Source organism: Leucopleurus acutus (genome assembly GCF_964270905.1).
Source record: "Leucopleurus acutus genome assembly, chromosome: 12".
NCBI classification, from domain to species: domain Eukaryota; kingdom Metazoa; phylum Chordata; class Mammalia; order Artiodactyla; family Delphinidae; genus Leucopleurus; species Leucopleurus acutus.
Window position 1 is genome coordinate 61,487,955 of NC_139154.1, and position 13,541 is coordinate 61,501,495.

Here is a 13,541-nt window from a genome sequence, read left to right on the forward strand (position 1 = left end):
TAGCTTTGTTTTAATTTATTTCATGTCTACACTCTCTCCAGTGTTTGTTAGGTGATCCTGGTGATCCTGGTTGCCTGCCTGACCCGCCTCCACTGCCTGCCTCCCCGGTGTAGCCTGCCAGAAGCCCTTGAACTCAGCATCCCGCTTTCGCCATCTCTCCCGTGTTGCTTAGTGACACATCCTCTGTACACCGCAACCATAAATTAGCTGCTACAAATTTTTCTTTATGAAGCATTAGACTAAGAGTATCCCATACATTCCCAGTTTTACAGTCATGGAAATGATGGGGTTTTCATCATCATCTTATTCATCCTTGTTAACTATGAATATATGTTCACAGCCACTCACATATACTAACCTGTGAGATGCTGTCTTGGGGCAGGAATTCCTCTTTCAAGAATTCAGAGACAAAACAGCTGACAGACACCAGAACCAACCCACTAAACAATATGATTTTTCTTCTTAATAAAAAAGGAGATCCAAAAAAGGAACCTCTATGGGGAAATAATGATGAATTAGATCTTGGACATATTGAGGTGTTTGTTAGTGTAACTTCTATAAGGAACTAGGTTTCTAGCTTAAAGGTGGAACTACAATGAGAGTTTAGGACAAGGACATGTTTTTAGGAAAAGGAGACGGGGCTGAAGAGCATGTGTTCAGGACTTGGGTGGAGCGGAGCAGAGCTGTTGCTGGAGGAGTCCCCGTGTGGCCAGTGCACCCCCAGACACCCCAGCTCGCAGTGACAAGGGGTGTGTTGCCCTGTGGGCAAGGGGTGGGCTGGAGAGGTTCAGGAACAGGCCTGCGTTCACTTACCCAGATAACTGCCACGCCAGGACTTCATGTGTTATAACTTGGAAAGCTGGAGCCTCTTCCACTTACACGAGGAGAACGACATTCTCTATAAATGGAGGAAGAAGGAAAAGATGTGGGTGAAGATTCAGAGATTTTTGGAAAGGAGACGGGGAAACAGCAGAGGACTATGTCATCTCAGTCCTCAGTTCAGGAGAGGGTGAGGGCACTGCCCACAGCAACGCTGCACGTCTGTCCCCATCACAGAAATAGGCCCTGCTGAAGAGCCGCCTTTGTCCAGGATGCCCAGGACTGGCATCTTCAAGGACCATAGTAAACGTCTCCTTTGTAAAGGGGCAACTCCTGCTCTCCTCAGGGACTCTGATAATATTACACCTTTTGTGCTAATCAGTTCATCTTTTCCAAAGGAAACCTGAATTTCGACTCCACCCTCATTAATAGACCCCTACAGTAACCTCTGATACAAAGTGGACAAAGAAACTAAGAGAAAGAATCCCAAAAGGAGAAAACAAAGTTTCATTGTCTCTAGAAACGTCAGTGTGTTTCATTTCTATATCCATGGGTGACATCCTCAGGAGACCATAGCTTACAGAACTGAACACGTTTGTGTTTTTTGTTTTAATTTTACCAATCCAAAAGTCTAGCAGAAAAACTTAAGGGTGCCACTTCTGTATCTCAAAGGACAAAAACATCAAGAAATGTGGAAAATAAGAAACTGAGTGCTCAATGATTACAATATGGCACACATCCATAGAACGAAATGCTACTCAGCCATAACAGCTAACACATAACGTAACACCGAAGTGCTTTCCACGTACTAACTCATTCAGTTCTTCCAACAATCCTGAATTCGATTATCTCCATTTTACAGACGAGTAAACTTACAGATGAGAAGCCAGGTTACCCTAGTAGCAAGTGGCTGAGCCAAGATTTGAAGGCAGGTCCTCCTGCCCCCAGAGTTCCTGGGGCCAGCCCCGTGCTCTGCTGTGCAGCACTGCAGGAGATGCTCACTACAGAACAGTTAATTTAGTGATTATTAGTAACAAAAAGAGAATGAAATGGGTTGAGCTTCTGGTAGGAAGGATTTGAGACCAGTATATGCAGAAACCACAGAAAGTGATTAGGCTTTGGAAAAAGCGTCTTTGGGCTCTGAACAGTGTCACAAAGTTGGAGGGACCCTTCCCTTGCACAAGTCCCCTCCTGTCATCCCTACAACTGGAGTGCGGGGCAGAGCTTCCAGGCATGCTGCGGCACCTGCTGCCAGTGACTCCCTGCCCTTCCTGCCTTTCTTGGCTCCTGTGTCCTCAGTCCCTGATGTTCAATTTAAACCTATTTGTGTGGAGAAGCTGCTCCCTTATTTTCCAACCTTTGAGCAATTTCCATTTCACCAAAAAAGCAGCATAGTAGCTTCTTCCTTCACCAGTCAAGTGCTTCTTCCCCTTAATCCTCCAGCCCAGGCTCAGCCAGAGGGCTTTGATCCTGCCTCTCCTCTCCCTCAGCAGTGTAAACACGCAGTCCTGAAAATAGATCTTCCTAGGGAGCCACCCAGGGACAGGCGTGAATATGCATAATTGCCAGTGTTGACTCAGTATCTCTGCGGGATTACGCAGATTTCAACCCCTGGCAGAGTTCATTTTTGCCGGATCTCACACTAAAGGAGCTGGAGACAAAGTGCTAAAAGGGCCTCAGGGAAGAAAAATAACTTTTTAATAAAAAGCAAAGCCCTCATACCTGGTCATCCCGTTTCATTCCTGATGTTCCACCAAGCCATAGTGCATCCTGGGAAGGGTCAAAGCGTACTCTGGAGCCCATCTCAGCACAGTGATGCCCATTCAGCCAACACTGGGTCGGGCTGACTTGGAGACCTGGTTGGAAGCAGGGAAACCAGAAGCTGGCATTCTCTTACCGCATCAGCCGCAGAACTCTCTCTCGGTTAACGCAACTGTGTAAGTCGGATGACCAGGAAGGGCAGGGCCTCTTCCTTCTACAGACTTCACTCACTCTACAGTAAAAACGTATTGTGCTGCCGACACCTTCAAAGTGGTAGCCAGTCTGAACCCGGCGAATTTGTATGAGACTAGGAGTCATTGTTTCATCGGGTACATGTGCAAACTGTACTGGGCTCGGCATGGAATCCGGCAATGAAAAGATGCAGGCCCTACCCTCACGGAGCATGGATCCTGGAAAGCCAATCTGGAAAGTTTACCAACTGTACATTTCCATTTATAACATTCTTGAAACAGCAACATTAGAGAACAGACTAGTGGTTGCCAGGGGACAGGGACGGAGGGGAGGGGATGTCACTACAGCGGGGCAGCACGGGGGTTCCGATGATGAACAGGCTGCATCTTGGTTGTGGTGGTGATTACACGAATCTATAAGCGGGACTAAATCGCACAGAACTGCACACGCGCACACAGGAATGCAGGCAGAACTGGTGGATACTGATTAAGGTCTGTGGTCTGCATGGCTCTGTTGTACCAATGAACAGTTCCTGGACATAAAACTACACATTATATAAGATGTCACCACTGAGGGAAGCTGAGGGAAGGGTTCACCAGTCTCTCTTTTTTTAAACTTCCTCTAAGTCTATAATTATTTCAAAATAAGTTTTTTTTAAATAATGATATAGAAACTCCCTTCTCTTTTATGCTTTTGAAAGGAATATGGAAACAAATATGGGCCTTAATACAACAAAAATTTTTAAATAAAATTTGTCCTCGTGCACTTGAGGTACTGCATCTATGATCAAATAAAACACTGCTGATGTGAAACGGCGCTCCCTGCAGCTTTCCCTGCCACTTCTCTGCCCCCACGGGATCTGTGCGAGACTTCCTAGCTGAGTGTGGGCCTGGAGGAGCCCCAGGCAAGGGAGGGGCGCTGGTCAGAGGTGTGTCTGGGAACACAGAGGCTTTACCTGCTTGCCCCCCCAGAAGCAGCCAGTGCATTACCCCTGCAGCCAGAGGAGTCCTCCCCTTCGCTGGGCATTCTGCACCCCTTCTCGAGGCCTCCTCCTGGGTCCTCACTGGCTTCCCCTTCTGACTGCTTTGAGTGTCACTGATGCTCACTCCCTTTCTTGGAAATGCTCTCCTGAAGCCGCCCCACGGCCGCCTTGCCTCAGGTGCTTGGGCTAAATCACCTTCCCTTACTCAGAAGTAATAAAATGACAAGAGAAAGAAGAATTCCACTATATAGCAGGCCCTGGTGAAACTGCGGCAGAATTGAGATTAGGTGATCAGGCTTTCTCCTTTGAGAGCGATAGTCCCCTCTGGTTTCACTGGCAAAATCCATTTTCTTGTGGCCTACTGTTTGCTGCCCATGAATATCTCAGCACCAGAATCATGAGCAGGAGTGCTTGCCAGGCTTTGACATTTCCATTTAAAAGATGAATTAATTCTGAGCTGAGCCAAGAGTCCCTTTTCTCTCGAAAGACTGTGTTAGCTTCAAGCCCTCAGGCCCCTGGAGCATTGGTGAGGTCTCTCTCATACCAGTCCCACTTGAAGGTGAGTCAGCCCTTCCGTGAGGGCAAGTCAGGTATCTGACATAAAAAACCTAAGGCTGCAATGAAAAGGGCATGTTTCACTGTGGGTTTAGGTAAGTTTAGGCCCCGTCTCCCCGGTCTCCGTCTGAAAGAGAGTAAGGGTTTGCCCACCGGGAGCATCTGATTCTCAGGGGAGAGACCTCCTGATGAGTTCGAGGGCTCTGCCCGCCCCTGCTCTGCGAGGGCCCTGCGTCCAAGGGGCTCGAGGGAAGCAGATGAGCTGTTCTTGCCTCGGGGCGCAGGGAAGGCTCTCCCCCTCCAGGTGACGGGTGACAGGCTGAGGCCTACATCACAATAAACAATGTTTGCACTGGAAGCCATGAGCAGGGCGACAGATTGTTAGGAAAGCCTGCAGATGGCTCTGTTAATAAAGCCGCCATTCACAGCCGCCCAGGCTGAAGTGGTTTCTATGGGAAACCCTCACACTGAAACAGAAGGAAGTTCTTTTAAATTATAGTAGATAATAACATTTTTTATTAAACGTTATCAAATTTCAACACCGGGATTTGCCTGGGAGGACACTCAGGAAACCAGAGGGGCCATCTGCACTGCTGGGAACTATGACCCAAGCACAGGAGATTTCTCAGGTATGCCCTCCCTGTTCTGATTCAATGTTAGGGTCTGTTCTATGCCACTCATTCCGCATCGCTGGGGACACACTCTAGTGACCATGGGAGGACTGGGAGGGCAGCCTCCAGGTCACTCTATGGAGCTAGCCCAGGGCTTGATCTCTGGGCGTGTGAGCGACACTGGTCACATCCTCTTTCTTGAAAACCCTATCCTCTCCTGCCAGGCACCACCGGCTTCAGGTTTCTTTCTTTCTTCCCTCCATCCACCCTTCCTCCTTCCTTATTTCCCCTTCTTTCCTTCCTTCCATCTTCCTTCTGAAGAGCAGCAGAATATGCCAGCCCCAAATATGCCACTTTGGTATGTTGATTATTCTGAGCTGTAGGCACCTGAAAAACAGCCAATCCAATGAGAGGCTTTCTCTGAGCTCCCCATCTGCCTAAAGACAGATGCTCCAAAAGGAACTCAATTGTCAAAGATCCCCTCCCTGGAGCTTCCCTGGTGGCACAGTGGTTGGGAGTCCGCCTGCCGATGCAGGGGACATGGGTTCGTGCCCAGGTCCGGGAAGATCCCACATGCTGCGGAGCGGCTGGGCCCGTGAGCCATGGCCGCTGAGCCTGCGCGTCCGGAGCCTGTGCTCCGCAACGGGAGGGGCCACAACAGTGAGAGCCCCGCGTACCGCAAAAAAAAAAAAAAAAAAAAACCCCTCCCAGGAGCTTCATCAACCAAGGGAGATTGACTCTCATCCCAGGAGAGGAGACTGGAGTCCACACCACACCCAGACACACTAGTCACAAACCATCACACCTCCCATCCACCATTCTAAGGGTCCTTCATCTTCCCTAAAAATCATGCACTCTCCCCTAGGAGGCCTCCCTCCCTCCCTTTTCCCTACTAAGATGGTATTTAAGCCTGAATTTTAAGCCCGCTTGGGGAGTTGCTCATTTTTCCCTGAGTACCTCCCATGTACACATGAGGTATATGTGTTCGTAAACTTCTGTTTGTCTGTCTCTTGTTTATCTGTCTTTTACTACAGGGGTCTCAGCCAAGAACTCACAGGGTGGAAGGAAAATTACTTTTCCTCCCCTACACTTCCATCTTCCTTCCCTTCTTTCTGAAGTTTTTAAAGACTTTTTTTTTTTTAGGTATAACTTAAAGTGCAGACATCTCAGGGTATCTGCCTATCTGCCTACACGTGTACACACCCACCCAGATGAAGAGCTGGCACGTTCCCGGCACAGAAGCCTGCCCTGTGATACCCTCCTGTCAGTACTCCCTCTCTGTTCTGACCTCTATCACCATAGATTGGCTCTGCCCAGCTTTGACTTCTATCTAAATGCAATCACAGGGTATGCTCTCTTTTGTGTCCAGCTTCTTTCACTCAACATGATGTCTGTGTTCCTTATGTTCTTAGACCCTAGGAGCCATCACAAGCTCTTGTCCTCTCCACCTGCTCCTGAAATACTGGTATTTCCCCCATTCTATTTCCTCACATTCATACACTTCCTAACAATGTAGCAGACCCCAGGCTTCCACTGCCCCTGCGTCCTGCCACCTCTCAAGTTCCTACCTCCAGTCCAGACCCCTGGGCTTATCTCCAGACACAACTGCTGACTGGAATTCCTTGCCTAGAGGGCTCACAGGCAATCCACTGTTTTCCATACGTGCCCTGCCCTGCTGACCCCCCAGTCCTGCACCTCCACTCACCCAGGAGCCAGGCTGAGTCATCCCGGGAGCACCCAGAAGCCTGCCTCACCCTGACCTCTGATGTCCAACTAAGCGTCAGGCTGTGTTCACTCTGCCTTCTTAACATCCCTGGGCTTCACGCCTCTCTCTCCATGCCCGCTGCCACTGGTCCCCAGGCCCTCATCATCTCTCAAATGAACTGTTATAACTCTTAACTAGCCCAAGGCTGCGAGTCTTTTTCCCCTCCAATCTGTCCTCCATATTGGCACCATGGATTCAAAAGAACCAAAAGAACACTGGATTCTGTGGCCATCCCAACACATACCCTTCTTGCTTACCGACTAGAGTCCAAGCCCGCTCTGGCCCGGCCCCTGGCCTGAGCCTGCCTCTCCCCCACCTCCTCTCACACATCAGCAAGTACCTTTCCCTCAGGCCAAATGCCCTTCCCCACTGTATTTAGCAGGGAACTCCTGACGCATCACTATGCAATTTCCACAGTGTCCCCTCTGAGGGTGTCCCTGCCACTCCTTGGCCTTCCTGGACCCTGGCCCTGCCTCTGGACAGTTCTGTTGCACTTTGGTTGTGCCCATCATTCTCTGACCTCGGGGACCAAGGACGGCATCACCTCTCTCTGGTCTCTACTGCCCAACACAGAATCTGGCACGCAGCAATTACGGAATGAATGGTACATGCTGTTAAAGCTTCCTGACGGTGAAGACGGGGCAAGTCCCCAGTCTGCTAGGGAGATGGGGTGCCAATCCTCAGGTAACCCCAGATCTGCTCACGGAAAAGCCCTGTGAGAAAAGACAACAGGGCACCTGATGGCCCATAAGGGAAGGCCAGAAAACTCATCAGGAGTCAGAGACAGCCCAGGGAGCTGGGGCACCAGGAAAGAGAAGAGCCAACTTGACTTCAAGCCCCAGCTCAGACATGGCCAGGTCACCTGGCACCACTAGGAAAAAGCAGACCCGAGGCGCTCCTGGGTCTGAAGCCTGAGGCATGACCATCTTCCCAAGTGGAGTCAGGCTGCCCCTTCTGTTTTTAGCAGCATCTGGTCCAGATCCCAGACCACTATGAGCTTCTTCTAGGCCCAGAGCACAGCACAAGCTCAGCAAAGACCGGCAAGCAACCCCCGCACATTCCCATTCCCAAGACACACAAATAAGGGTACAGTCAGCACCTCTGACCTCTGTCCAGACCCGAAGCTGAAGAAAGCAAATCTCCTCTCCCTGCCTCCTGAGTTCTGGGGGCCTGGAGTGAGTGATCCATCTTGAGAAATCCTGGGTTGGCTTAGAGACTCTTGTTCATAACACCTCACATCCACAATCATGCAGGAAAATATGCTGCATGACAAGGTACAGGTAAGTCCTAGAGCAGAGACACAGACCTTCTATCTCACCGCCTCCCTCCCCGCTGCTGCAGTCACGAGCCCAGAGCCCGAGTGTGCTGACTCCTTCAGGACACTGAGGCTGCAGACAGGCCCGGATGAACTGACCCATCACTCAGCAGGAACGAAGCCACCCACACCCAAAGCACAGAGGCCCAGGGGGAGTTAGGTCACAGTATGGCAGGACACCCTCTCCCAACCCACAAGGCCCTCCTGGGAAGACCTTCCCTGGGGCCTGCCCCTGCCCAAGTTGGCCTGAACTGGGCAGGCGACCTTAACTAGTCCTTCATTTTATCTCCCGTGGCCGCAGGACATGTTTTTGCAAATTACACACCTCAGCCCAAGCACCCGCAGTGATTACTTACCCCAGCCGTCCTCTGCAGCTGCGGCCTACTTCCCCTGGTGCAATTCCTTCTGATGCTCAGTGAACAGGACCCCGACTAAGGGAGGGATGGGCAGACACATAAAGTTATGAACCGATTTTCCAAATGACAGTTTCTTCAAGGACATAATTCCAGAGAAGAAAAGGGAACAGACACCAAGTATAAACACAGGCTCTTCTGTGTGACTCTACTTTAATTAGAATGACAACTAACTGAAAGCAATTTAATGTTGGTTCACAAAAGGTTAATGGAATTCATGTTTTGTAGATGCCGAATGCAATAGAGACTTAGCCAGAAACACAAATCTAACCTTTATTCTCTTTTAATTATTCGGTCAGAATAATTTCCTGGGAGCAGGTTTAGTCTCTGGATGGCTTTAATTAAACACAACTGAACTCTGAAGTTGACATCAACTCATCCAGCTGCAGCTCAATTTTCAAATTAATCTGCTATCTCACAAGGTTTTGTGGCCTAAGCAGGGGAGGTGTCGGGGAGCGGAAGATGGGCTAGGAGCCTGACAGGTATTAACCAATTCTAGAGCATCTTACATCCTTCCCCCACTCTCTCCAGTGGCAAGGCACTTCTGTAACTCCTGCTAGGACTTCCCTGAGGGGAGGGGCCCAGGCTGAGCTGAGCAACCAGGCTGCCTCCTTCCTTGGACGTCTCCCAAAGTCCTGGGCTCAGGCTCCACTCTCTCAACACCTTCAGCATAAGCCCGGTACAGCCACAGCCTGAAGCGGACCCTGGGGCCAGCAGGCCCCATGCAGGCACCTCCTCTCTACACTTGCCTACCTGCCCCCCACTGCCTGTCTGTCCCTCTGGCTCAGAGTGCGCAAACGTGTGAAAAGCCGGGGCGTGGCCTTCCTGCCTGGCGAGGTGCCCTCAGGAAACACCCTTATTTCCGAGACGACTTCCCTTACAGCACTCCTCCCCACCACCGCCCCCACCCGGCCCCAGTACCAGCCTCTCCTTTTCTGCCTTTGAAAACCCAGGTCCCTAATTTTGTCAGTTACAGTTTATAGCCATATCGAGGCGCTTTCGCAGTGAGCTTCTTCTGCTTCTTTCTAAAACTTTCCCTGCCGACTGGGAGGCAACCCCACCACTTCTTACAGCCTAGGGCACTTCAGCCGACTCCCATCATAATGCTATTTGGAGTAGGCAAGGATTCCAATCTGGCTAGTACACGCTGGACAGTCTGAAAGACCTATGCTTGGGCCCTGAGGTACAACCATGTGACCATGACAAAGCTCAGTGTCAATGGACAAGGTCCAGCCATGATGTCCTAGGAGGGCTGTGACAGAACTCAAGAAAAAAAGAAGTATCTAAAGAATGCTATTCCAGCCACCCCGCTTTGCCCTGTTTCCATTAGGATTTTGCAGCAGCTTCCTTAGAAAAGAGCTCTAACAGACTCTGGACCCTGAGCAAACAGCATCTCATCTCAATCTGGCCATCCCAACCCATCCTGCAGCAGCACAGCACCCCCACGCCACACAAAGGTCAGGATTCTTGATTCGAGCTTATGCAAGTGCAAATGACCCATCCCCTCTAATCTTCCGCCAGGAGGTGGCTGGGCCACCCCAGTTGCTCTGTTCATGTAATGAGAGCCAGGGTCAGCTGATGCTCCCCTCATAACTATGGGGCCGACCCACTAAGCCAAGGTGCAACATGGGTCCCGGAACAGAAGCCACAGCCAGGCTTCCTCTACCTGCACCCAGCCAGGGGGGCAACCTGTCCTCAAGCAACCAAACCCCACCAGTCTTATGGAGCTCCCAAATCAGGACAGAGTTTCTTGACCATGTGGTTTACCAACCCTAAGCGATTGAGAGACAACCTGAAAAGGACCTAAAAATAATTCTTATAACAGTTTCCTTAAATATAATCACAGTGTTTGCTTACAAAGGCAAAGTATCTGATTCATCTTGGGGTCCCAGGCTTTGGCACACTAATTAAATATCTGGAAGAAGCAGATTAGTGGAACTCCTTAATGACTGACTGTGGGTCAGAGGCAGCCCTGGATGACCAAGGTTGACAGCCACTGAATCTGACAAGAGGAGCACTAAGGACAGGGTCCCACTTCTCAACCCCGACGCAGGCAGTCTTTGGTGCTAGATTAAAGAGTGCTCCAATCCAGGATATGTGCAGTCAAAATGTCAAATAAATGTATTAAATCACTGGAACCAGACAGTATCAGAATTTCTAAGCAGTCAATCATTATTGTCCCTGGTACAACCTCTAGCTACTGAGTATCAACAGGCCAGAAAGTGAAAGGTTTGCACAGCTTCCAGCCATAAGAAAAGCCCGATAGAAGACTTGGGCATTAGGAACCTCAACGTCAGACAAGCCTGAGAAGCCAGCCCAGGGCCACACACGTAACGGAGAGGAAAAGTATATAAACCAAAGAAAGCCAGCCAGTGCTGTAACAGTCAATCCCACCCTCACCAGGCCACTGACAGCTTCACACTGGAGTCACAGGATATGAGAGGCCAGGAAGGAGAGGGAAAGCTTGTTGGACCCAGAAAGGGACTCTGGCTGAGAAAGAAAACAGAGAAGGGGTAAACGGGCACTTCTTTGAAAGGAAAAGTATAAAGCTGCCATTTCAACCTTTCTTGCTCTTGTTTACCCTAAAAGGATTTTGAAAATCTATGTATTCCCCTTTGTATTATGTAAGCTTAACATCTAAAGTTTTTCAATGTAATTTTAAATAGTTGCAAAGACAGTTTCTGGTGTATTGTAAATAATGGCGTAAACTATTAAGTCAGTCTTATAAATGTATCCAGTGGACTGTAAATACCATCACAATTAGACACCTACCTTCATCTAGTTAAAAATACAAATGTCTATTTAAGTCAGAAATTTCTTCTTGAACTGATAGCTCCATTACTCTCCTCCATCTAGAATTTTACCCCCCACATTTTACCCTAATGTAACACATTTTTAGGCTTGAAAGTCTCTTATTGACCATACTTATAATTCCCTGTAACATATGAAATATTCTGTGACCTCATAAGCTCTAAGTGTTCAAAAATATTTTACTCTGGATTGCATGATTATGACTGCTATTAGCACATATTTTGAAACAACAGAATATAAATACTGATCATTATTAAATGAGCAAAATTTCACTAGAAATGCATCCTGATAGAGTAAGAAGGTTCATGTTTCCAGGGATGAATCTTGCTTACTGTTAAGACAGTTTCAGCACCAATTCCATTCCTGTTTTTCATTTTTATAGATATTAAGCCCTGAGACACCTTGTTCTCATAAATAAATAGATGGCAATGGAAGTTCTGTAATAGCAACATCTCTGAATTCCTTGAACTCCCGAGTTATACACCAAAGTCATGCAGTGATCTGTTATCAAAATTATTTTTAATGATCAACTGACAACTCAATTGGTTCCTCCAATTTTGTTAAAAGTAGACTCAGAAAACTTGTAACTTATAAAAGGATTATTCCCTAGTCTTTAGACTCATATTCTCAACATTTATATTTAGAATTATCCCCATGGCACCCCAGAGAGCAGGGCAACACACTATGGTCCTGACTAGAATGGGTGAGGGTTTGCTTTCCTTTTGCAGAATGGAAAAGGTGATAAGAGACCCCTTATGCTAGGCGTGTTCTCAGACAGCTCAACTTTAGAAATATAACAGAAGTTGAGGACCTAAAAATTGATTCCCTTAAAATTATCCTTGCCTGGGTACTCCATGGAGTTTTCCTACCCCCAGAGCTACATGAGTTCAGACCACTGTTGTGAAGACTAACCACATGGTCTGGAAGAGGTGAAGAGAGTAACTGTCCCTCTGTTGACAGCATCTCATCGAGACAGCACTGACAAGGAGGATGGCCCCCCTCTAAGTAAACAATCCAATCTGGCAAGGGTTCAAAGTACCATGCTTAGAAGGAATAATCCTAACTGAGAACACGGTGAAAGGTTCGGAGCCTTCAGTTAAGACCCAAGAAGAGGACACCCTGAGCTCCTTCACTGCATCTCCCCATAGGCTGGCACCAAACAGTTGACTGGCCCAGTGGGAGACACCGGACCCACAAGGGGCCAATGATATTCTCTCTCCTGGAATTTGGAGCTAGACAACCATTTCCTACCATGTGCAACAAGAAACAGAGATAAAGCTGGTCCACAGAAACAAGAGTTAAACAGCTGCACAGCCAAGAGAATAACAGAAAGGACAACCACCTTGGTCCCAAAGGTAGGCCTTGTGGCCCAGCTCCACTCAGATTCTAGAAAATCCCCCTTTCTGCATTGGCTGGTTTTAATGAATTTCTGAGACTTGCAATCAGAAGACGTTTGGCTCAGACGAGTCAGTAGAGTGCTTCTGAGGAATTCGGCCTGATGGACCAATAACATTTACAGCATTATCAAAAAGTACCTGGAAACAAGGAGGCCAAGTACATGATTAGATAGTTCACAAAAAAGGAAATATATTTTACCTTTAAAAATAAAAAGATTTTTAAATTTTTAAATATAAATTTTAAATTAAAGAAAGATATTCAACATCACTAATTACAGTGGAAAGATAATTTAAACCAAAGACATTTTATCATTACCAGATTGGCAAAGATGAAAAAGTTTGACAATGCATTTGGCTGACAAAGGTGAGGAGGAACAGGCACCCTCATCATGGCTAAATAGGATTGTACATCCACACCATCTCTCACAGTGAGGAATAGCTATCAAAGTTAGAGATACACATTCTCTCTGCCTTAAAAGTCTCACTTCTAGGGCTTCCCTGGTGGCGCAGTGGCTGAGAGTCCACCTGCCAATGCAGGGGACACGGGTTCGTGCCCTGGCCCAGGAGGATCCCACATGCCGCAGAGCGGCTGGGCCTGTGAGCCATGGCCGCTGGGCCTGCGTGTGCGGAGCCTGTGCTCCACGATGGGAGAGGCCACATCAGTGAGAGGCACATGTACCGCAAAGAAAAAAAAAAAAAAAGGGCTCACTTCTAGAAATTATTCTACAAATACATTCAGCAATATGTAAAATGATATGTAAAGAAGATATGTTTAAGGCAGTGTTTGTAAAAGCAAAAAATTTAAGACTAAATAACCATCAAAAGGAGACTAGTTAGGGGCTTCCCTGGTGGTGCAGTGGTTAAGAATCTGCCTGCCAATGCAGGGGGCACGGGTTCGAGCCCTGGTCCGGGAAGATCCC